This window comes from Lepisma saccharinum, chromosome 23 (genome assembly GCF_977018435.1).
Source record: "Lepisma saccharinum chromosome 23, izLepSacc3.1, whole genome shotgun sequence".
In the NCBI taxonomy this organism is placed as follows: domain Eukaryota; kingdom Metazoa; phylum Arthropoda; class Insecta; order Zygentoma; family Lepismatidae; genus Lepisma; species Lepisma saccharinum.
This window is the reverse complement of record NC_139251.1, coordinates 60,335,646-60,358,520: the sequence shown is the minus strand read 5'-3', so window position 1 is coordinate 60,358,520 and position 22,875 is coordinate 60,335,646. Positions and strand designations below refer to the sequence as shown.

At 40.1% G+C, this 22,875-nt stretch overlaps 1 protein-coding gene and 1 non-coding gene across 2 annotated transcripts in view; one reads left to right on the top strand and one right to left on the bottom strand.

Moving 5' to 3' along the window:
• Positions 1-15,172: 15,172 nt before the first annotated feature.
• Positions 15,173-22,875, top strand: part of LOC145977782 (atrial natriuretic peptide-converting enzyme-like) — a 202,600-nt gene continuing 194,897 nt past the window's right edge. The window contains exon 1 of the mRNA XM_083110058.1: positions 15,173-15,306. The gene's annotated coding sequence lies outside the window, so the exon portion shown is untranslated. The remainder of the gene's footprint in view (positions 15,307-22,875) is intronic.
• Positions 20,276-20,347, bottom strand: TRNAT-GGU (transfer RNA threonine (anticodon GGU)). Its single transcript has one exon. It is a non-coding gene; the product is annotated as a tRNA-Thr (tRNA).

Below are 22,875 nucleotides of genomic sequence, written 5' to 3'. Positions count from 1 at the left end.
TACCTTTTTATTGCAATGCCCTGTACAGTGGGATATATAAGTATTACCAAGAAATTTGTCCTTCACTATGTTTATTATCTTTGTTTTACTAAGTGAAAGTTTCACGAATCGATACAAAACGCCAAACCAACTAATAACTACATCTGCACCGGCATACGTAAAAAAACAAGACCTTCAAAACACTTAAGATACAAGAGAAAAAGCAATGAAAATAGTCATGGACAATTTGCCGAGCAATACTTGTGCATCCCACTGTACAACTAATCAGATAGAAAAAGCAAGTTGCTTCCTTTCCTTTAATTCACAAGAGAAAGTCCACATACATTTCAGAACGCTTTCATCATCAATTTCGCCTCCTTCCACCCCAAACAATGCACTTAGCTCGTCTTGCGAGCTCCCCCTTCCCTCTTCAAACCACTTCAAAGACGAATATTGGGTTCCCCATCTTAAGAACCCTTTCCTCTCTCAACAAACAACTTCGATTTATTTCGTCGCGAGTATCGTGAGGTTAGACTCAAATGAGAGATAATTGCGAGAGTTAAGGATTCTTGAGTGAGAAGCTCCCAGGCCGGCTTTATTGAAGGGAACATCACATCCAGGAACCAATGGGAGGCAGCCGTCGAAGATTTGTTTGCGAGGGAAACTAACGATGCCATTGTTGAGATCATTTAACAATCAAAATTGTAATTTGGATGCAGACCTCTTACATTTTGAGCATCAAGAGTCCTCCATCATTCAGGGAAACGAGGAAGTTCATCTTTAGGCCAAGACGTGCAAGAGCTTCCTTTGTAAATATAGGTAATTTGAAATTGACAAGAAGTTGGAGTTACGTTTGCAGCACCGGATCTATAATTGCAATGTACGAAGCGCAGTACTTACATTTTCGGGTGACCGAATAGAGAGAGAGAAAGAGAGAGAGAGAGAAAGAGAGAGAGAGAGAAAGACAGAGAAAAGACAGAAAAAGAGAGCGAAGAGAGAGAATTAGCAAAAGAGAGGAAAGAGAGAAAAGAGAAAGAGAGAGAGAAAGATAGAGAAAAGAGAGAGAGAAAGACAGAGAAAAGACAGAAAAAGATAGAGAAGAGAGAGAATTAGCAAAAGAGAGGAAAGAGAAAAAGAGAAAAAGAGAGAGAGAGAGAGAGAAAGACAGAGATAGAGAAAGACAGAGAAAAGACAGAAAAAGAGAGAAGAGAGAGAATTAGCAAAAGAGAGGAAAGAGAGAAAAGAGAAAGAGAGAGAGAGAGAGAGAGATAGAAAGAGAGAGAGAGAAAGACAGAGAAAAGACAGAAAAAGAGAGAGAAGAGAGAGAATTAGCAAAAGAGAGGAAAGAGAGAAAAGAGAAAGAGAGAGAGAAAGATAGAGAAAAGAGAGAGAGAGATGAGAAAGATAGGGAGAAAGTAAAAGAAAATAGAGAGAAGAGAGTGACAAAAGGGAGAGAGAGAAGAGAAATAGAAGGAGAAAGAGAGAGAAGAGAGAGACAAAAGAGGGAGAGAGAGAGAGACAAAAGAGGGAGAGAGAAAAGAGAAAGAGAGAAAAGACAGAGAAAGAGCGATATTGGACAGATCGAGAGAAAGAGCTAGAGCGAGAGAGAAAAGAGAGAGATGGAAAGAGAGATAGATAGAGAGAGAAAATACAGAGAAAAAGAGAGAGATAGCAAAAGAGAGAAAAGAGAAAGAGAGAGTGAGAGAAAGAGCTAAAAGAGAGAGAGAGAGAAATGGAGAAAAGAGAGAGACAAAAGAGGGAGGGAGATAGATATATAGAGAGAGAGAGAAAGAGAAAAGAGAGAGAGATAAAGGAGAGAGCGAAAAAGCGAGAACGAGAAAATAGAAAGAGAGAGAGAGAGAGAGAGAGAGAGAGAAAGTCTTAGTCGACGAGATGTATCTTTGAGGTCCGCGCAGAAGACAGACCATCCAGTGGCGTGCCTAAGGGTGTTGGTGGGGATCAAAATCCCTCTTTTGACTCAGTATTTCTAAAAGAATAGAACGTGAAAGGCAGGAAAAGTGAACAAAATAAGAACTAACTACTAAAAGAAGTATACATAATCCTCCCTTTCGAAAATTCTGGACACGTCACTGAGACAGAGAGAGAGAGAGAATCTTAATAGTCGACGAGTTGTATATTCGCGGTTGACCTTGGCTACTCCGCGCCGAGAGAGGGGGGGGGGGAAGAGAGAGAAGCAGAGAGAACCTAAAGGAGTTTTCAGACCGAAGTGACAAGTGGCAGGCGACAAGAGACAGGGAGATTTCACACCGAAGAGGCAAGCAACAAGAGTCTAAAACAAAAGATTAACCGCGCATTCGAAAACAACAGACCGAAACTACAGGATTGACAATATTGAGAAAACGGCCCAATCCGAGCGACTCGCAATCGACAAGCAACATGTGCAGCTTGTAGCCTCGCTTCGGTTCGAAGGGTTGCATTTATTCCTGATGGTTGGATTCCAAGCAACACGTGTCTCTTGTCGCTTCGGTCTGAACTCTTCCTTAGAGTTGATGAGCTGTATCTTTGCAGGTGACCTTAGTTACTACCCGCAGACAGATATATATATATATATATATATATATATATATATATGTACATTTCCGTAGTTGGTGGTCGACAACTCCCACAAAGTAAATGCAGCCTGTAGCTCTAGTTGAGGATTCACCCGCCAAAATACATCTCGTCAATTCTAATGTTCAATAATAGCAGGTGGAACACAATCATTTACGATTCGTTAAGCATCATATTTTCTGAAGCTCAGAGCAAGTTAAATTTTCAATTTCGGTCTTTTGATCAACAATACATTTCTTGCCACAAGAGATTAATCAAAAACCCTCAATCCCAAATTCCCTAGTTTGAATTCTTGAAGCTCTCCTGGCGGTGAATGATGACTCATCATCATCTCTAATTTTGTTCATAAAGCATCGACAATATTGAAAACAGCGTTACTCCAATTTCCTTTGGAGCGTAAATTCTTGCAGCTTCTCTAGTTAAAGCTTAATAACGAGGAGTTTAGCAATTTCTGTCTCAGATCGTTTCCACAATCTCCGCTGGGGGTGGAGAGAGGAAGGGAATTTATAAACGAAGAACTTCCTTTGGGAGCTCAAATGGTAGTTATTAATATATAGTACCTTTATCCTGGGCTTTTACTGTATTTTACGAAAGAACATTAATACGAGGGGCGGTCGTAAAGTTCGTATTATAACCGTTAGCAGAGAAACAAAGCGCAAGAATTGAATATACTGTTGCGTCTTTCACGTGTCCAGAAGTGCTAAATTTTCCCTGGCGTAGTACCGCAGGACGCCACTAGAGGGATAAATCCAACAGGGTACCATCTGTGCAGAAAGTGGAACTTTGTGTTGTGGTTCACTTCCCTAACTTAAAGGGAAATAACGCCAAGAATATTTATGCTGAGCTGATCGAGGTGTACTTGAACGTTGCAGCAAATATAAAAACGTGGTACATGGGGTTGACGCTTCAAATGTGGACAAACGAGTCCCTGAAACGAACTACGAAGTTGTGGCCGTCGCTTAGCAAGGAACCAAGAATTGTGCCGTAAATGTAGGCCATAACGTTCAAAGATCGACGTATCACTGTCGATGCCGTAGTGATGAAACCTTCTACCTCTTCTGACTTGCTACGTATCGAGAACTACGGGCCTTCCACCTTTTGCGAATAGGCACTGTCTGTGTCTAGGGAATACCTTACTTGATGAATCGTGTTAGATAAAGGTACCCTCTGTATGTGCACACATGCCATGAAGGAAAATGGGGTGGTGTGGAGGTATAGCTCCACATATTCTTGATCTCGGCCATAGTTGGGATAATGCGATCAGCATCACGGCTGACCGCATTTACACCCCAGGGTTGCCCCCAGGTATCCATTGATACAAGGCTGGTTGGCCCTCAGAGCCAGGGAATGACTGGAAAATTTCCTGGTCTAGATCACCTGGGATTCGAATGCAGGTCTTCCGCGTGGAAGCCAGATGCTTTACCAACTGAGCTACCAAGGCCCCCTAATCTCGATAAGCTTTTGCCAAATTAAAGTTCAATTAATTCTCTTCCCGTAGATTTTATTGCGTTTCTCATCTTATACAGTAGTGCACAATCGTGGTGTCACTCTGGTACTGTTCGTAAACCTGAACTTATCAATAGGGTAAAAGCTTGTGCCTAAGCAGTATCTCATGAAGAGTTAGGCTTATTCTTAAGATCAGTTAGCATGCCTAAGCCACACAAGAGTATCTGAACGGTAGTTTAGAACACGGGTGGTTATAATCAAGATTGTAAGGATGAAGTGTTGAACTAGGAAAGAGGCAGTGAGGCAACATAATGACATATATCCGGGATTAGAATCTATACCAAGAACCGCGAAATAGATTGCAGGGCAGAAATGTTCTGGTGCTGCATATGGTAACATAAATCACGATGTGGCATCGTTCACCATGCAGCGTTGCCTATTCCAAGTGTCAACTTTCCCCTCCCCTCCTAAGGGGAAGCGAACGAGCGTCAAGAATCGCTGCTTCCGTCAGACAATTTTTCAACGTCCACCATACAGCGTTGCCTAGTCCAAGCGTTAACAATCCCTACAAAGCTAGAGGCGAACAAGAATCGCTTGTTCTCGCACTTGATGTGGCTGCAGCCCGTTTACTTCGCCGCAGTTTTTGACTCTCTTTGCACTTACGTATCTATACTGCTCGCACTTACAGCTGGCGACTTGGAAATAACAAATCAGCGATCAGCTGAATTCTCTTCGACTGACATCGAGTATTTTCGAGTCACAAGCAGTGATGTGCCGTAGACTATAAGTATACGTCTACATCAGTGGCGATTTCTCTGGGTGTGTAAGTCGTGTGTCAACGGCCAAAGGAAAATGAAAGAAAGAAGAAAGTATCTGTACTTTTATAAATTACGATTTTGAGCGTTTTTCTTCAATTGTCAGTCTCGAGCGCCCGATAGTTTTCGAACGCGGCGCAGCGCGCAGTGGTTATCAGGCAGGCAGATCGGTCCCGGACTGCCAGGACGTTGGAGAGGAAATACAACGTCTTACCACTGCCAAAACATAGGATGACCGCGCATGCACACCCTGCCACCCACCACCATGGTTAGCTTCTCAAGGCGTTGTATTTGTTTCCAACGCTTTGGCTTTCATTCATCCCGCGTTCCGCGTTTATTTTTTCTCGTAATTGTTGTGTATTATTTTTTAAACGTGTGGTGTGAAGTGATGTGATTATTTTAAGATGGAGAATAGTGATGTGCAAAAGTATTTAAATAATTCATTTTCTTCGCTTTCGTATTCAGAGAAGAAACAAGTGATTGACAATGGTCGACCATGTCCGAATCTCACGATGTCAACACGTGTTAAAATAAAAAAAGTGCTGGAAAAGGTTTTGAGAGACATTTTAGAAAAGAACTATGAAATTTCAGACTAGCTTTGCGGGTGTGATGTGGTAAATAAATTTTACTGTTGGACATGTTTATTATTCTATACTAGAAAAGGTGTTGGGAATTATCAATGGTATGCGGATTTGAATCATCTCAATACTGCAGTAAGAAAACATAGCGAGTCTGAATTGCATCTTTATAGTTTCTTTAAATTTAGTAGTTCTGTTGCCACCCCTACTAGAATTGACGTTCTTTTGGATACTCAACGAAAAGCTGAAATAGAGCTACACAATGAAAAAGTATAAGAGAACAGGGAAATATTAAAGAGGTTGATTAACGCCGTCTGCTATTTAGCAAAGCAGGAACTGCATTCCGAAGCCATGAGGAAAACGCAGCATCTCTTAATAAGGGCAATTACATGGAATTCCTTATTGCAAGTGCCGAGTTTCATCCCTCATTAAAGAACATTTATTAAATTCTACAGTTTTTCGCGGTACTTCGGCAGACATTCAAAATGATTTAATAAATTCAGTTTCGGATGTTCTGAGAGATGAAATCTACAATGAAATTCAAAACACAGACTTTGTGGCTATCATGGTCAATGAAAGATCATACATTAGAAATAAATTTCAGGTGTCAACCATATTACGTTTTTTTCGGCCTCACAGAAAAAAGTCATTGAAAGATTTCTTGGATTTCATGACATGAGCGCCGATAAAACTGCAGGAGCTCTTTTTAGTCACGTGACTGAAATAGTGGATAAATATAAGTGTGGGGATAAATTAATTGCCCAGACATACGATGGGTCTTCTGTAATGAATGGGCATTTGAATGGCCTTTAAAGTAAAGTTTTGGAAAATTATCCGAAAGCTTCTTTTTACGCATTGTTATGTTCATGTCATGAACTTGGTGCTGCAACAATCGTTAGAATGTAACAAAGAGCTTAAGGTGTTCTTTTGTGGTCTTAAATCACTTAAACCTCATTCTCCAAAGAGGTTACACGAACTTTCTGCTTTCATGCCCAGAAAGCTCCCGTCATTAGCTCCTACCAGATGAAATTTTACCTATAGGCTAGTGTGGACAGTCAATGACAACAGAGAAGCACTGCTTATGTTTTTAGAACATGTTAGTGAAAGTAGAGACTTCGATCATTTGACTGCAATGACTCCAAGAGGATTTTCTAGCTTCCTGAAAGATTTCGAAAATATATTTTTAAAAAAGGCTTTATCCAACTTGCTTGCCTTTTCAGACGTATTATTCAGTATATTGCAGTCTAAAAATGTTGATATTTTGTATTGCAGTAATAAAATAACTGAATTTCAACGACAGCTGAAAAAGGAAAGTGAGAATTTCGAAACACTATGGAATTCTATAACTGGTGCAGTAGAAGAGGAAGGGGTTGTTGAAATGAAAAGGAGGCGACTGAACAACGAATCACAGAAAGACCACTGCCTGAGGCTTTACGTTGAAATCATTGATAACATCAGCAACCAGATAACAATTAGATTCGCATCATTTGAAAAATTGCAATATTTTGATTTACTAAATCCCACAAAACGGGGCTACTTGAATAAAAGAGAGAACTTTCCTCACCATCTTGTGTACATAAATTGCAGGAAATTTATGGCAGTCTGTTTAATTTTACCAAACTACAGCATGAACTTTGTTTGGTATGCTTCCACTGAAGGATCAGAGAAAACACCAATTGAGATTGTAAATTATCTACTGGACACGAATCTAGGGAGTGGGTTTACGGAAATATATAAATTAGCAGTGTTGATCGCAACAATTCCTTCCACGACGTCATCTGTCGAGAGATCGTTCTCATCACTGAAGAGGATCCACACATTCATGCCGATCTACTCAAACTCAGAACCGGATGACGAATTTACATTATCTCCATCGAGAAAGGATTACTTTCTAAGCTGCGAAAAGGGGATAAATCCCAATTTTGTGAGGCGGTGATCAGCGCATTTCTTTCTAAAGAAAGAAGACTAGAGCTGAAATTCAAGTAACTGTAATGAGCAGTTCATTTTTCACAATTTACTTTTTGGAAGGATAAATGAAGGGTAAGGGGAAAAACCGGGAATGTGCATTTTAGCGATTTTCAATGAACGGGTCATTCTTATGTCCACGATGTTCTTTGTAGGGGTGATGGGAGTTCCACCAACCCCTCTGGTTGCAAACTCTTGCTTTAAAAAATATTTGTATGGCGAAGTATTGAACATTAATTTTCTCCTTACCCTTCAAATATATTAATACTTTAAATGAAGTATTTACTTCATTTAAAATAATTTATGTATTTAATGTTTTTCTAAATATTTATAAAATTACACCAAAAAGGTTCGGAGAAAATTTGTAATATTGGTTCACAGAAATGAGAGGGGGAGGGGTTAACATTCCTTCTTTGCCAACGCCTGAAGTTCAGGGTCAGGAGACGCCACTGGTCTACATGCGTTGTATACACGTAATCTACGCGTAGATTACATTGGGTTGTAGTTTACATAGACTACGTGGACAATCTAAAGTGCATTAAAATTAATTTGCAAGGGTTTCATGAAATGAAAGTGACATTTTCAACTACAAAGGCTGTCGCAGAGAAGGTGAGACAGATTTTTCCCTGGCTTGGCAACACTGCCCATGGTTTCGGCAGTAGTTGCGTCGTGTAGGATGACTCGTTCTCTTTCCGTAGCAAGTTGTCACATGTTGCCAAACCACGTTAGTGAGCAGCTGTGTTGATTTACGTGGAACGTGTTTCGTTTACCCCTCCAGGTTCTTGTGTATAACATTGCTTTTCGCGATGAGTATTCAAAATGAACAGCGACATGCCATAAAATTTTGTTGGCGTTTAGGGAAAAGTGCTGCGCAAACATATGCAATGTTTCAACAAGCATATGCCGATCAAGACAGACTGAGTAGAGCCACAGTATTAACAAGGAGTCATTGAGACTCTGCGCCAGCACGTAGCAAAAAAGAGGCCGCATTTGAAGAACTCCTTCAGATTGCACCACGATAACGTACGACGCATACCGCGCAGGGATTTCAGGATTACGCGACAAAGAGAAAAATAGAAATTCTCCAGCATCCAGCATATATCCCGGACCTTGCACCCTGAGACTTTTGGCTATTTCCACTTTTAAAGGCCGCTTTACGTGGTCGTCATTTCGTGACGAACAAAGAAGTGATCACCGCAGCGCAAGTTTTCTTTAGTTCGCTACCTGACGACGAATTTTCAAAGACATTCACAAAGTGGCAGGAGCGTATGGACGCTTGCTTAGCTCTCAATGGTGCTTATTTTGAAAAAGATGTACGTCTACTCGATATGGCTGATTCTGAATAACAATTTTGTGGTTTGTAATTTTTTTGTTTCATTTTAAAGATTCTTGGAGGGGTCCATGTATATGCTTGTCTTTTAACTGCTACGCAGTCACGACGTTTTGACCTATTGCGCTCATTTTGGCCTCAATCGGCAGCTAATGAACCAAATTTTCACCCTAGTACATTTGCTAGCCAATGGAGGTCGCTGTTTTCCTATACAACAATTAGTCTCATCTCTGCAACAGCCTTTGTATATTGGTTCCTAACGAAATGAAAAGAACCCTATTTACAACAAAATTTCTCTTCTCTTCTATTATCAACTATGGAAGAAGATAAATAGTATGCAAAAACAACAACAGATGGCAGTCGTGAGGCAAGAGTGGTCTTTTCCCCCTAAAACACTACAATATTTCCTATATTAGGTTTCTTCCTAGGTGAGAAAGTGTTCGAATTTGAAAGAAAGAGTATGAAAAGTTCTTCACACACATCAGCAACTGATACGTAGTAAAATTTTCTTTTAATTCCACGGCGCTCTTTGCTAAGTTATAACCTTTCGCCATGGCGTTTACATAGATTACGTAATCTACGTGTATAACATAGTCTACGTGTAGACTATTGTTCTTTACGCGTAGACGCACATCACTGGTCACAAGACAACGAAAGTTTCTGGTGGGATACACTGCATGTTACCAAACGGACTGTAAAACGGGGGTAGAGGGGAGTTGATCAGCACCGTTACGGAAAATTAGTGCACAGAACATCAAAACACTGTAAAACCATCTAATAAAACCAACTGACAAAAACGGACATACGCTTGGCAACATTGTAACGGGAAGCGATGTTACCTCAACAGCTTTTACTTCGCAACTGAAACACACTGAGCCACACACTCCCGAATACAATTGGTGGATAGATCGAGCTATGTTGCAAAAAGTAGATCAACCGCCAGTTGGGCCCTCCATCAGCCGTCTACTTCGTTGATTTTTTGTCTCCACAGTCTTCACTACTTTGGGGAACGGTTCACAGTGTGGTGTATGGTCACGTGTTACGTGCTAAGCAATTGAACGGACGCTGAAAGCAGCAGGCAGGCATTTGTTGAATCTTCTGAACATGCGTACAGCGTCTATACCCTGTCCCATCTATATCTGGAGCGAGGCCGCGCATAACGGCAGAGAAGGGAAGGAAATCGATTGGGCAGAACGAAGCAGTACACGCTGCTCGAAGGCAGGTAATTGCAGTCTCTTTCCCCTCACCCCTCCTCGCAATACCGTCCCCCTCATTGGTGGAGCCATCTCGCGTCACTACTTGCGCAGATGCTCGTTTTCGTTCGGCTGCTCCAGAGGGTATAAATAGAACAAAATTTCCTTGCACGAGCCAGACAAGGGGATGCCCTTGCACTACAACTAATGTTCGATGAACCACAAGATTTCGCAACTACTCGTACAAGAGTGCAACCTTCTCCTGGGTATTACGTTACGTTAACCGCTTCACCAGGACTTGACAACGTTGCTATATTTCCTCCACTTTAATTTCAAAATGCTTGGTAATTCCTTTCTATAATCGGCAAATAACGGAAGTTTCAAAGTAGCCCATTGGCAAAGAACTCCTTCCCTTTGTTGTCGCGCAGCTAAGCGTGTGAGCAAATTATCCCGCATGGAAGGTTAATAAAGGGAAGATCAAAGGGTAGGTAACTTCTGTTTTGTCCCGGAGCGCAGGCAATCGCCGCGAACACGAGATTCACAGGATTGTTTCCCTCCCTGTCGCGTTCGGATACATTAGGACAGAGTCGGTGTCACGGTGGAACGTATCCATTTCGGTGAACGTTCCTATAGGATTAAAATAATTGATTGATTTCGTCTATTTTACTTCGATTTTCTGCCACCTTTGGCTAATCGCGAAGATAAGGATGGGTGACGATGTGATGAACGGATAACAAAGAACACCCATGCCGGGATTCGAACACAGGGCTCTTTGTGTCATAGTGCGCTGTGCTAACCACTCAGCCACAGAGGTCGGCAGCATAAATATAGAAACAATTGTGAAAATCATCTTTCACTGATGCAGAATGTCTTCATCCATGCGTATCCCCCGCCCAATGGAGCAGTTATCAACACTGTCGTCTAGTAATAAAAGGGTTCCATGTTCTATCCTCAGTATAGACATGTTGCACAATCCCATACAACAGAAATATCCAGGGATTGATTGATTTCATGTTTCAAGTCCATTTGATACACAATAAGGCTAATTGGAACTGGACCTACAGTTTAAAGTGGGATCCGAACCACTATGTGCCTCCACCAGGGTATCGAACCTGGGCCCTTGGTTGTACTGCGCCATCGGGAGGCCCGGATATCCAAGGAATATTTACAATGCTCAGAACAGATCCATGGATAGTATGGATATCCGTTTGAGGTCCCTGGGATATCCCTTTCTGTATACCCAGTTTCAGATATCTATTGGACGTCCGTTAGATCTCCCGTCCTGCATATCCAGAGGATCTCCAATGTTGGATATCCATGGGATATCCAGAGCAGTATACTCGTGGGATATAAGAACCATATGTTATTAAAAAATTTCCAACCATGTTTTGGTACACATAGAAAGGTTAATACATAGTGTCTACTCGTTCAGACAAATTTCTTAGGACTCAAACTCTGTGATGTAGTATTAAGATATATATATATATAAAACATAACCGGACGACATGGCTTGGCATATTCGTAGGTCCTTTGTATGACCCAGCGAGTCACGGAAGCGCAGAAGGCCTCTTTACTAAGAGTCTTTGTGTCTCGCCCACCACGACAATTTGCGTTGAGGAAGTTACGGTGCTTATCCGTGGTAGTAAAAGGAAAGCTCAAATTCAGTGCATACTCTGCTTACATTCTTCGGATATGTAAACGTGTATCTGTGTCTGTGTGCGTTTTTGTATGCGAGAAGGAGAGAGAAAATTGAATTCAATTTAATTTTGGTTTTAAGTTTCACTTTATGCACATACAAGCTAATCGTGCCTGACCTTTCAGTTTAAAGTGGTATCCGAATCATTATGCGCCTGTACCGGGTATCGAACTCGGGACCTCTTGATTACAAGGTGACGACATTGCCACTACGCAATGGTGCAGTGGTAGTGTCGTCGCCTTGCAATCAAGAGGTCCCGGGTTCGATATCCGGTGGAGGCTCATAGTGGTTCAGATCCCACTTTAAACCGCAGGCCCAGTCCCGATTAGCTTTAGTGTGCATCCAGTGGACTTAAAACACCAAATCAATCAATCAACCATCTGGGAGGGCCCTAAGAGAGATAGAGAGAGAGTAGCTTACATGTTTAAAGCACATATGTACACGAGAACATTGATATGTAAAATCTAGTACAGGAATGTTCTTTTCGTATCCAAATTTGTGTGGTATTACGTATCAGCATAATGTCCAGATTTGGGCTAATTCTAGCTCAGAATTTACCCTAATACCCAATCAAATAAAACATCCAGATAACATCCTGTTCGCGTGAAACAAGTGGCCTTAATTTTCGAGACACATCCAAAAGTGATTGATAGAAAGCACGAAACATGTCCAGAACAATGGGCATGATGCTGAGTGGTTATCACATCGCGCTACGAAGCCAGGAGTTCGAATCCAGACCTGCGGTATGGGTTATCGTTGTGACTGCCCCTTCATTAGTTTCACCTAAGGAGATTTCACACAAATCGCTACGTTCACACGAAAGTGGCAGAAAAAAGACTTAATTACATTTGTTATTATTAGTTTGCTTGATATCCATACTGTATTTACATGGGCAGTGGCGGCGATTAGTGGGGCGTGGGGGCTGTTGCCTCCCCCCACACTTTTTTGTCACTTTTGCCCCCACACTATGCTAAACCTTATCTACAAAGAAAAAGTAAACTGTCCTTGCCCCCCCATCAGTTTTGGAACCCAATCGCCGGCCACTGTACATGGGTATAAAATTCGAATGGCTCACGTGGCTTGGTAGCTATTACTGTGTGCAAATGGAATACTGCAGATGCAATTAACGGACCAGGCTAAATTAACGACAGAGATGGCTTTTTTCTATTGACGGGAGAGAAAGACAGATAGGGCGAAAGAGAGAGAAAGAGAGAGAGAGAGAGAGAGAGAGCGATTGTTGAATTGAGGTTGGAATTGTCAATACGTCAGCAGCTCCATCTGAATGGCGCATTCAATCACCTGATCTGTGAATCCGAATTGGTCTGCCCCGAGGACATGTTTAAGCCGGAAAAAAGAACTCGAAGCTTAGCCGAATGAGGTCTGTGTGTTAATCAATGTCAGGATCAATTTGTGACGTTCACACCCGAACCTTGTAGAAGGGCGAAGGTTAGGTCAAGCCCTTTTTGTCTAGTTCCACTATTCCTTTCTATGTACTTATTATTATCATCGTGATGATGTAAGAAGACGTACAGTCTCGCACAATAAAAATGAGCCATCTGAATTCGAAAATACTCGTTTTCTGAACTGAAGATCTTGAAAAGTTCTAATCGCCGGAGAGTTAGGCAACACTCATAACGCCATGCAGTCAGCGAAGTGGGTACTGCAGGATAAAAATGCCTCATTCCAGTTCATTGTGTGAAGAAAGGTGAAGAAGACACAATGAACTGGAATGGGGGACTGAATATAAACAAAGAATGGAAGAAGGTGTTAGAAAGAGTGGAAAGGACAAGAGAGAAAGAGGAGAGAAGAAGGAAGAGAATGAAGGAAAAAGAGCGTGAGATAAAGAGTCCAACCACATTCGCTTTCAGGTGAAAGTGCAGTTGACAAGGGAAAGCCACTTGCTAGAATGTTCCAGAACAACTTTCTAATAGTCTGAAGGGGAGTATTTTTGTATATATATATATATATATATATATATATATATATATATATATATATATATATATATATATATATATATATTGTCCTGTTTTGTACCTTGTTACATTTGTACTTGGTGCAGAATCTGAAGAAGACCTTGCTAGAAGGTTACGTTACGTTTAGTTTATGTTTTATAATAAAATAAATTTCTGTCTTGGTCAGCATATTGAGTTTTTCATATCATGGAAACAAGGCTTAATGGTGTTATAATTAGACATTTCCAATACAATTGATGAATTGACACAAAATCTTAAACGATACGTCAACAAAATATTATATTTAAATAATAATAATAATAAATTACTGACGAAAATGATATTTAATAATATGCGACGGAGAAATTTACACTTGGCAGACGTATATTCTTGTAACAAATGGCGGAAATTTCTTTAAGCAAAGTAGTTTAAAGATGTTCTTCAAGCACTAAGACATAACTGAAATATTCTTAAATATGCTAAACTGTCTTTTGAAATCAGAAATGCAAGTAGAGAGGTGGACGAGGCCCGTTAAACCACAACTCTGCCAAAATATCTAGCTACAAGGCTGCCCCTTCGACACAATCAGTTTCAATATCAACAAATCTTAAATGCCTCACATCTTGCTCCGTGGCAGTTATAGGTGCTCTATTGTTAAAATATTAAAATTGGAAGTGCAAGGTCAAGAGAAATAAGAAAATACAAGGCAAAGCATTTATTATCCTTAGGCTTAGGGCCCTCCTGTCTGTATGTTATGGCTCTGATTTGACGTATTAATTCAAATTATAACGTTTAACTAGAATTTAAAACCAGCCACTACTATTTGTTACGTTTTTCGTATCAATGCCATGGGACACAAAACACCATCAGGTGCGAGGCCCCGGGCTGTCGACCAGCCCTTGCTACGCCACTGGCAAAAAGTATTATCGCTAAAGGAAAGAGCTCAAAGCCAAATAACGAGCGCATGGAATTAGCGCGAGAAAGTAAAAATTCTGAATATTTCTTTGCCTCCTTTAATGCTTTTCATTGTTGTACCCGTGAAACAGCAGATGTTCCACACAAGGCCAAGGTTTTCATATCGATTCTTACAGGGAAGTGATGAAGCAACAGCTACAAGATTTAATCGCTCTTATATTGCAAAAACGTCACGAAAAACTCAACGAAAAGTATGGTGGATGTTCAAACATGATTTACACGAAAATTCGCCACCACCCCTTTCGTGAATGTCCTGATATTATTTGATTTTTGAAAGTAGGAAATTCCGCGCACATTTACTGACGTAACTTTTTTTCCCGCCAATCAGCGCCGGGAATGTCAAATCGCAGGTGCGGACTTAACGCCCGAAGCTTCCTATTTTGCCGAGTCAACCCCCTCTCTCTCCCCTCCAACCCCCTCCCAACTTCCTGAAAAACCGAAAACGTTCAATTCCAAGTAGCTCTGCCTTTACCCCTTTCTGCACGAACCGACAAACCGCGCGTTTAACGTCATCCCGCCAAACTTTCCTAGCGAAAAGGTGGAGAAAGAACGGAACGGAATTCGGGCTACCTCTAAAACCCGAAGAACGTGTCGCTAAGGTTTCCCCCAGCACTATTACTACGCGCGCGTGCTTCACACGGTTAAGTGGCCGAGGCGGGAAGGGACAGACGCGAAATCCGAGCAGACGGATACGAGAATTCTTCAACAGAAAGCAGTCTCGTTTTGAAAAATACAACGCTGGACACTCCTGGCTCGTCGAACGAGTTAATACAGCTTACGCAGCTATCGTGGCAGTCCAACGAGTAAGTACAACTAATATATTTACTTATTTTGTTCCCCAGAGCTTGATTTTGGTCTCTCTCCCCGTGGCACGTTTTAGCATACAAGCTGTGACAAGTATCCTGAAAAGTTATGTGGCGCGCAACGCACAGCTGTTGTACAAATTGCAGCGTTCAAGGATAATGCTCTATATTTCTTATTTTTTCGAAGAAAATATATTTTTGGCTGAAATGATTTACTTGCCATCACCGTGAGAGTTCAACATAGGTCACTAATTAATTTTTTAATCTTAATAATCTCTTGAGATTATTTTTACATGTATATTGCGTAATGTTCGACGTGAGATGGAGCTCTGTAAGTATTGGCAGCCTTCGTTAGACGTATCACCCCGACAACTGAATGGATATGCTGAAGAAACGAACGAAAAATGAGACAAATTTAAAACACCCTACGATCAAACTGTGTAAATGGGCTGCATCGACCGAATAAGTAAGAAAGATAATATCAAGCAAGAGACTCATGGTTGCTTTCCAGTATCTCCTACATAGGTTTGAACTTCATAACTTTGACCCACTTTCTCAGACTGTATCAACTTCTCGGATAGACTAATCAGGACTGGACCTACAGGTCCACCGAACCACTATGTGCCTCCACCAGTATCTAGTCCAGACCCTTTGATCACAGCGCGGCAACATTATCACTAGGCCATCGGGCAAGCCTATCACCTACTTTGCGACTTTAGTCACATGAGTTGTTTCTTTAAGTTTTGTTCTTAAGTGCACTATCATGTATGTATAGGCTAATTGGGGCTGGACCTACAGTTTAAAGTGGGATCCAAACCACCATGTATCTACATCGGGTATCGATCTCGGAACCCCCCCCCCCCGAATTCAAGGCGGCGACGTTACCACCACGCCATCGGGGAGGCCTTTTAGTAATATGAATTCCATCCATCACTAGAGTCACAATGCAGATCAAAACAATTATTTGTGCTTCTAATGTAAATTTCGTTTATTTCCCTCAACTTTTCCTTACTGAATGTTCTTTCTACATCTTCTTTACGACTTGTACGTGTACCGTGAAATCCGTATACGATTTTACCAAAACGTTTCAAATGGGACAATGCCGACCTACGTGCCTGAGTGGTTAGCACAGCGTTCTCGGTGAGTGTCCCTTCATCAATTTCATCACATCATGACTCATCCTCGTCGTCGCGATTAGGCAAAAATTGGCAGAAAAGCGACGTAAAACAACCTAATTCAATCAATCAATCTTCGCGATTAGGCAAGAGTGGAAGAAAAGCGAATAAATGTAACCAAAAAGAATCAAAGTAATTTTTACATTTAAAAAAAATAACATTTAATCGTAACGTTGACACTGAGATAAACGAAAAGAGGCAGGTTCGATTCCCGGTTGCAGAACATTCCACAATGGCCTCGATATTATTATAAACTGTAGATCTAGTTCACCTTAGTCTATTTGAGCATAAATGGTACTTATGAAATAAACATACACGCTTGAATAAGTGAGCTAGTGTAAAAACCATCAAAGTATTAGGATTTGTTTAATGTCCCTTGTCTGCCTCATGTAGATGTAGATGATCGATGAATAGATGAAAAATATAGTCATATACGTTCCAGGCCAGGATTCGAACTCGGAACCTTCGCTGGTGAAATTGACAGGTCATCGAAGAGGCTGGGTGGCAAAATTCATGGACTTATAGACGAAAGTGATAACAATTAAAAACGATGATGATAATAATAATAATGATAAAGATGTGTACATGGGACGACGTAGGACGCCCTGATTTACTCCAGAAACAGTGGCGGCGTTTATGGGGGGCGAGGGGGGGAGCAGTTGCTCTCCCCAACTTTTTGGAAACTTTTGCCCCCACACTATGGCTTCTTAATGTTCATTGTCTACCAAGAGAAAGTAAACTGTTCTTGCTCCCCCAGTTTTAGCACCCAATCTCCGCAAAGAGTAATAATATTACACAATGATGTACATAAAACATAAAAAAGCTATGAAACAGGCATTAGTTACATAGTGAATACATCCCAACGTGCAGATAAAAGAAAATGCTCACATGCTAGAAAAATTTTCAGGGTAAGGGGTGGGTTGACAATAGTTCTATCATATACATTTAATACACACACACGTTGCAACGTCCCCCGGTTGTACACCAGTCGTCAGAAAGTTAGTCCCCTACTCCTTTAGTCGGGAACATGAGAATCTTTGCAAATCATCAGGTCTTGCTGAGTAGAGAAGAAACTCAACACAGTATTCAAACTTAAACGCAGTTTTATAATCACTTATATTTCCTATCGTATGTGGACTTACAAGCAAGGTACAGATTCGCTTACGTTTCTGCCTGAAGAGGAACAGTTCTATAGCATATTAAATCACATCACAATCACTAAACACGCTTGCATATAGAATTAACGTTGGACAAGACAAACGTAAACACACGAAAGTTTCTGTACTTAATTATTATTTCCGAGTATAGCCAGAATGAAACGAAAATAATAACCAATTACCCTATTCGGACATTCCATTAACCGTTACCACCTTTCTGTTGATTTCTCACCTTCACCTGTTTTCTAACTGAGTCAGTCGTCAGGTGAAAAACATTCAGGTGGGTTCACTTCCTCTGCTGAGATGAGAAAGTGACGTCAACACGAACAGATTATGACGTATTTCTAAACATATACACAAGTTCCAACCACAACTGTATCAATCTAACTATAGTTGTCTGTGACAGCTTGCACATTATTTGAAGTAACAACAATTTTAAAATCTTAATATCTTACAAATATAAAACCTTAAACGTTCAGGTTCGTTACAATGTATATTGTAGCTAAGTTATTCTTGTCTACGTTTTGCTTTTTGTGTAACTGTAGTCATATCGTAACATACTCCATCGGTACGAGTACAATCTTGCCCGGCGCCTCCACCACGTAACGTTCTACGTAGAACTGGGGATCGGACCAATGGGGTTGTAGCTCATCCTTAAATTACAACACTTGCTGCCTGCGATGGCCATAAAAAGGCCAGAGGTGAGGCAACGAAACTAATAAGCTAGCAAATTACATGGCAGATGTTTAAGTCCCAAACCTTCCGACTGAGAAATGGCAGATTACAGGAAAATTGAAAACTTACCCCGTTCGGTACGAATAGCCTCTCCTCTAGCAGTGTTACTCCTCTCAGTGCTGACAATGAAAATACCCTCTGCTTCCCAGATTACCTGGTTTTGTTCCTGTTGCCCCGACCTTCATTCACCTTCCACCAGGTGAGCCACGGCCGCTTCCTGTGTACAAACCTCTTTCTCAACAGAATCTAGAAGCAAGTTCTGACAAGTCTGGGCAAGATTCTACTCGTACCGATGGGGTATGTTACGATATCACCTGGAAGAATGCATTACAATATTCGATTTTCGTTTTTAGGATACGTGAGGCCGCTAAACGTCGTATCAAAACTTCTCAAAAGTAATCAACTTGACTGATTTCTAGTCGAACTTTACGAGGGACGTTGTTCCTGTGTTTGATTACTAGAGACCGTATTTGAAAGGGACAAATTTCCCTCTAAAAAGAACAAAGAAAGGGAAAATTATTGGCAAAAGAAGGGAAAAAAAGGACTAACTTTCTCTTTGCACTCCACTAAAAATACTATTTTAAATGAATGCGCAATAAATACCATTCACATATAAAAAGGGATATGTTAATGTATCCCTTTTTACTCCCAATACTCATGGAGGAAAGGTAAGGTAGAAGACGCTTGTTCTTTCATTCCTCTAAGCTGCACCAAATAGACAATTTTTGAATGTTTTGTTCAGGAAAAAAAACAGCCGTACAAAATATTTGATTGATATCTTGTAAATAAAGGGACCATTGAAGATGTGTTTTTAAAGGGGAAAAGAGGAGGCAGGCTGAAAAAGTAGTCAAAAAAGGGACCACGAGGGGGGGACAAGTACCAGGATGAACGTACCAATACTGCTAATAATAATAATAATAATAATAATAATGCTATATTATTATTAGTAGTAGTAGTAGTAGTAGTATCAAAGACATTATTACCTCTCAAATTATGCAAATAAAAGGGGTAGAAGTTTGTGTTCGAACAAACGATTTGAATTATTTTTTCAACACGTTTAATTTCACATTAATAATGGAAAACAAGCACACAAACTATTTTTGAAAGACAGAAAATGCTTCAAAAATGCATTCCGAATATAACTATTTTTTAAGATTAACACGCATAACTTTCATACGCGATATAGGCCTACGTATGATTCACACATGCAACATATAGCGATGTAAAATAAAAGAAAATACATATGTAACATGTCAACACTAAATTGTATACGTATTCAAAGTCTCTTATATACGTATATACTGACTGCTTCACAATAGATGTTTTATATAATCGAATTAAATAGCGACACCCAAATTGGAAAAGCGACATTTACATCTTTTGTCATTTTTACATTTAAAAAAATAATTCAAAAATTATTATTTTCTGTCAGTCGCCGCATATTTCTACCTTGCCTCTGTAATAAAATAAGACGCTTATATTTTGAAATAAGAAAATTCAAGTATCACTCACTCACCGCAGTTTTTCGGTATTAAAATTGTAAGTTTCCTAGCAACGTCCGTTTCTATGATCAGCAAGAAAAATGGAAAACACAACAGTGTTACATCTCTAAACATTTCATTAAAACATCCATAAAAAAAAAGTAGAGTGCTCCCCTGTGCTTAGCACAACGCCATGAAGGCGTATAGGGGGTGTGGGGGTAACGCCCCACACTTTCTTGATCCGGTCGTGAGTGGGGGTGATGTGATCAGCATCACGCCCCTGACCGCCTTTACCCCCCAGGGTTTCCCCCAGGTACCCATGTTATTCGACGCTGGGTGGGCGCCGGGGCCGCTTCCATCGTTAGAAAAGTTCCTGGATTTGAACATCCATAACTATATAGAAATTTTCAGCGAAAAATGCAGGCTCGACCAGGACTCGAACCCGGGTCACTGGCATACCGTGCCATTGCTCTAACCACTGAGCTACCGAGCCGGCCTGGCCTCGCCCGAATTTTTCGCTGTCGCCAGGCCGGCTCGGTAGCTCAGTGGTTATAGCAATGGCACGGTATGCCAGTGACCCGGGTTCGAGTCCTGGTCGAGCCTGCATTTTTCGCTGAAAATGTCTACGCAGTACATCTCCTGTGTGTGCCTAATCTTGAATAGCCGTAATTATGTATGTAATATCTGGACTTAAACCGCTTATGTAGATGTTACTACTGTTCTATGCACGTTTCTTAACTTGGAGTTGAATCATCTGCGTTGTTGTTGATCTCGAGGATAAAGTATGAGGAAAAAATGTCGGATTTCTAGCATCTGGAAACGGAAGTTGTCAGTGACGTCAAACAGGGCATTTTTACCCTTAAAAAAGGGGTGAGTGAATATTTTTTATATTTTTGTTTACATTTATGTCAGTAAGTGTGTAGTGGGATTGGTACTTTATGTTTGTTTGATACCCTTATTAATTGAATTTTTTATGATTCAGTTTTCAGAATATATTTTTGCTGTACGAAACTGTAATTTATAATCATTACCTATCCTTAGCATGATACAATATTCAAAAATTAATAATAATAAGTTGCATCCCGTTTTTGTAAGATAGCCAGACTTTTAAATTTTAACGTTAGAATATTATAAATTTTACGGAAAATTTTAACAGTAGTGAATGAAGGAAGGATACAACCAGATTTTTCGTCAAGGTACACGAAACACCCATTCATTTTATCAGACGCAAATGATATCTCGTTACTAACACGATCTTTGTTATCGCTAACATAATCATTTGAACAGATGTTGAGCAACTTGTTGCTAGGTTACTGTGAAAAGTACACTGACGCAGTTAGCTTGCTCTTTGTAACGATCTTTTAACATGAAAAATAACCAGAGAAGATGTTTTCACACAACAAAGAAAGTGTTTTAAGTTTATTTTGTTCCAGACAGGCCAGTGAGTCTGGGCCTACAGTTTTAAGTGGGATCCGAATTGTTGATTTCAATACAGGCCCTACTTTGATCATTAACAGAGTATTTGCTGCACATCAAGCATGCCATGAAGGCAGTTAGAGTGTGTAGAGGTAGGGTTCCACATATTGCCAATCTAGGCCATTCTGGACAGGTCCGTGCCCAGGGGAGAGCCCACGGGGGCCATGCCTTGAATTATGAAATATTTAAATATTACCCTATAAAAAACTATGAGAATTAACATCGACGATGTAAAAAATTTGATATTGCCCTTGCATAAATTAATGTGTGCATCAACTTCATCACATCAGCACATCAAATCACCTAATGCAATGAACCTAACCTCATTTCTGTTATTTTCTTCGTTACACATATTTGGATCTATCCTCCTCCTTCTTGAAAAAATCCTGGGTTTGGGTCTTATGGCAACGTACATAAAATAAAGATAAAACACGAATGCAAGATTAATATAGGTATGAATATTACTGATAATTATTAAAAGAAAGTGAGAATTAAATATATATATATATATATATATATATATATATATATTATAGAGAGAGAGAGAGAGAGAGAGAGAGAGAGAGCTAGAGAGATAGAGAGATTTTCGGATCTGGACCCTCACTCACAAATATCCTGGGTACGAGCCTGATTCTGGAGGTGATGTAATCAGCAGCACGCTCCGTTCGCATACTTCGCAGTGTTGCCTTCAAATACCCATTGTTGAGGTGGTAAGTTTACTAAAAACTTCTTAGAGAAACAAACAGCAAAAATAAAAATATCAGAGATTTATATAAAGGTGTAAATGAGTTTAGAAAGGGGTGGCAACCTAAAGTAAACTTGATAAAAGATAAAGACGGTGATTTTCTAGCTGACCCAAGCGATATTCTAAATAGATGGAAGAACTACTTTAATGACCTTTTAAATGTCCATGTAGGAGATAAATCAGAAGTAAATGAAGTCCACACAGCAGAACCTTTAGTTCCAGAACCTAACTTGACTGAAGTTAAAGATGCTATTAAAAGGCTAAAGAATAACAAAGCACCTGGCATTGATTTAATACCAGCTGAGTTAATTAAATATGGTGGAAATTCCTAAATATGTCAAATTCATAAATTAATTTGTTTAATATGGAATAAAGAAGAAATCCCTCAACAGTGGAAAGAATCCATAATTTTTCCTGTGTTTAAAAAAGGTGATAAAATGAACTGCAATAATTACCGTGGAATTTCTCTACTCTCAACAACATACAAAATATTATCTAACATTCTTTTAACAAGACTAACCCCATATGCTAATGAAATTATAGGTGATTATCAATGTGGATTTAAACGTAACAGATCAACTACAGATCAAATTTTTCACATCAGACAGACACTTGAAAAAAAGTGGGAATATAATCAAAATGTCCATCAGCTATTCATTGATTTAAAAAAAGCATATGATTCGGTCAAAAGAGATAAATTATATAATATATTAGTAGACTTTGGAATACCTAAGAAGCTTGTTAGTATGATAAAAGTATGCACCAGTGAAACAGAAAGTAAAATTCGTGTGGGTATTAAT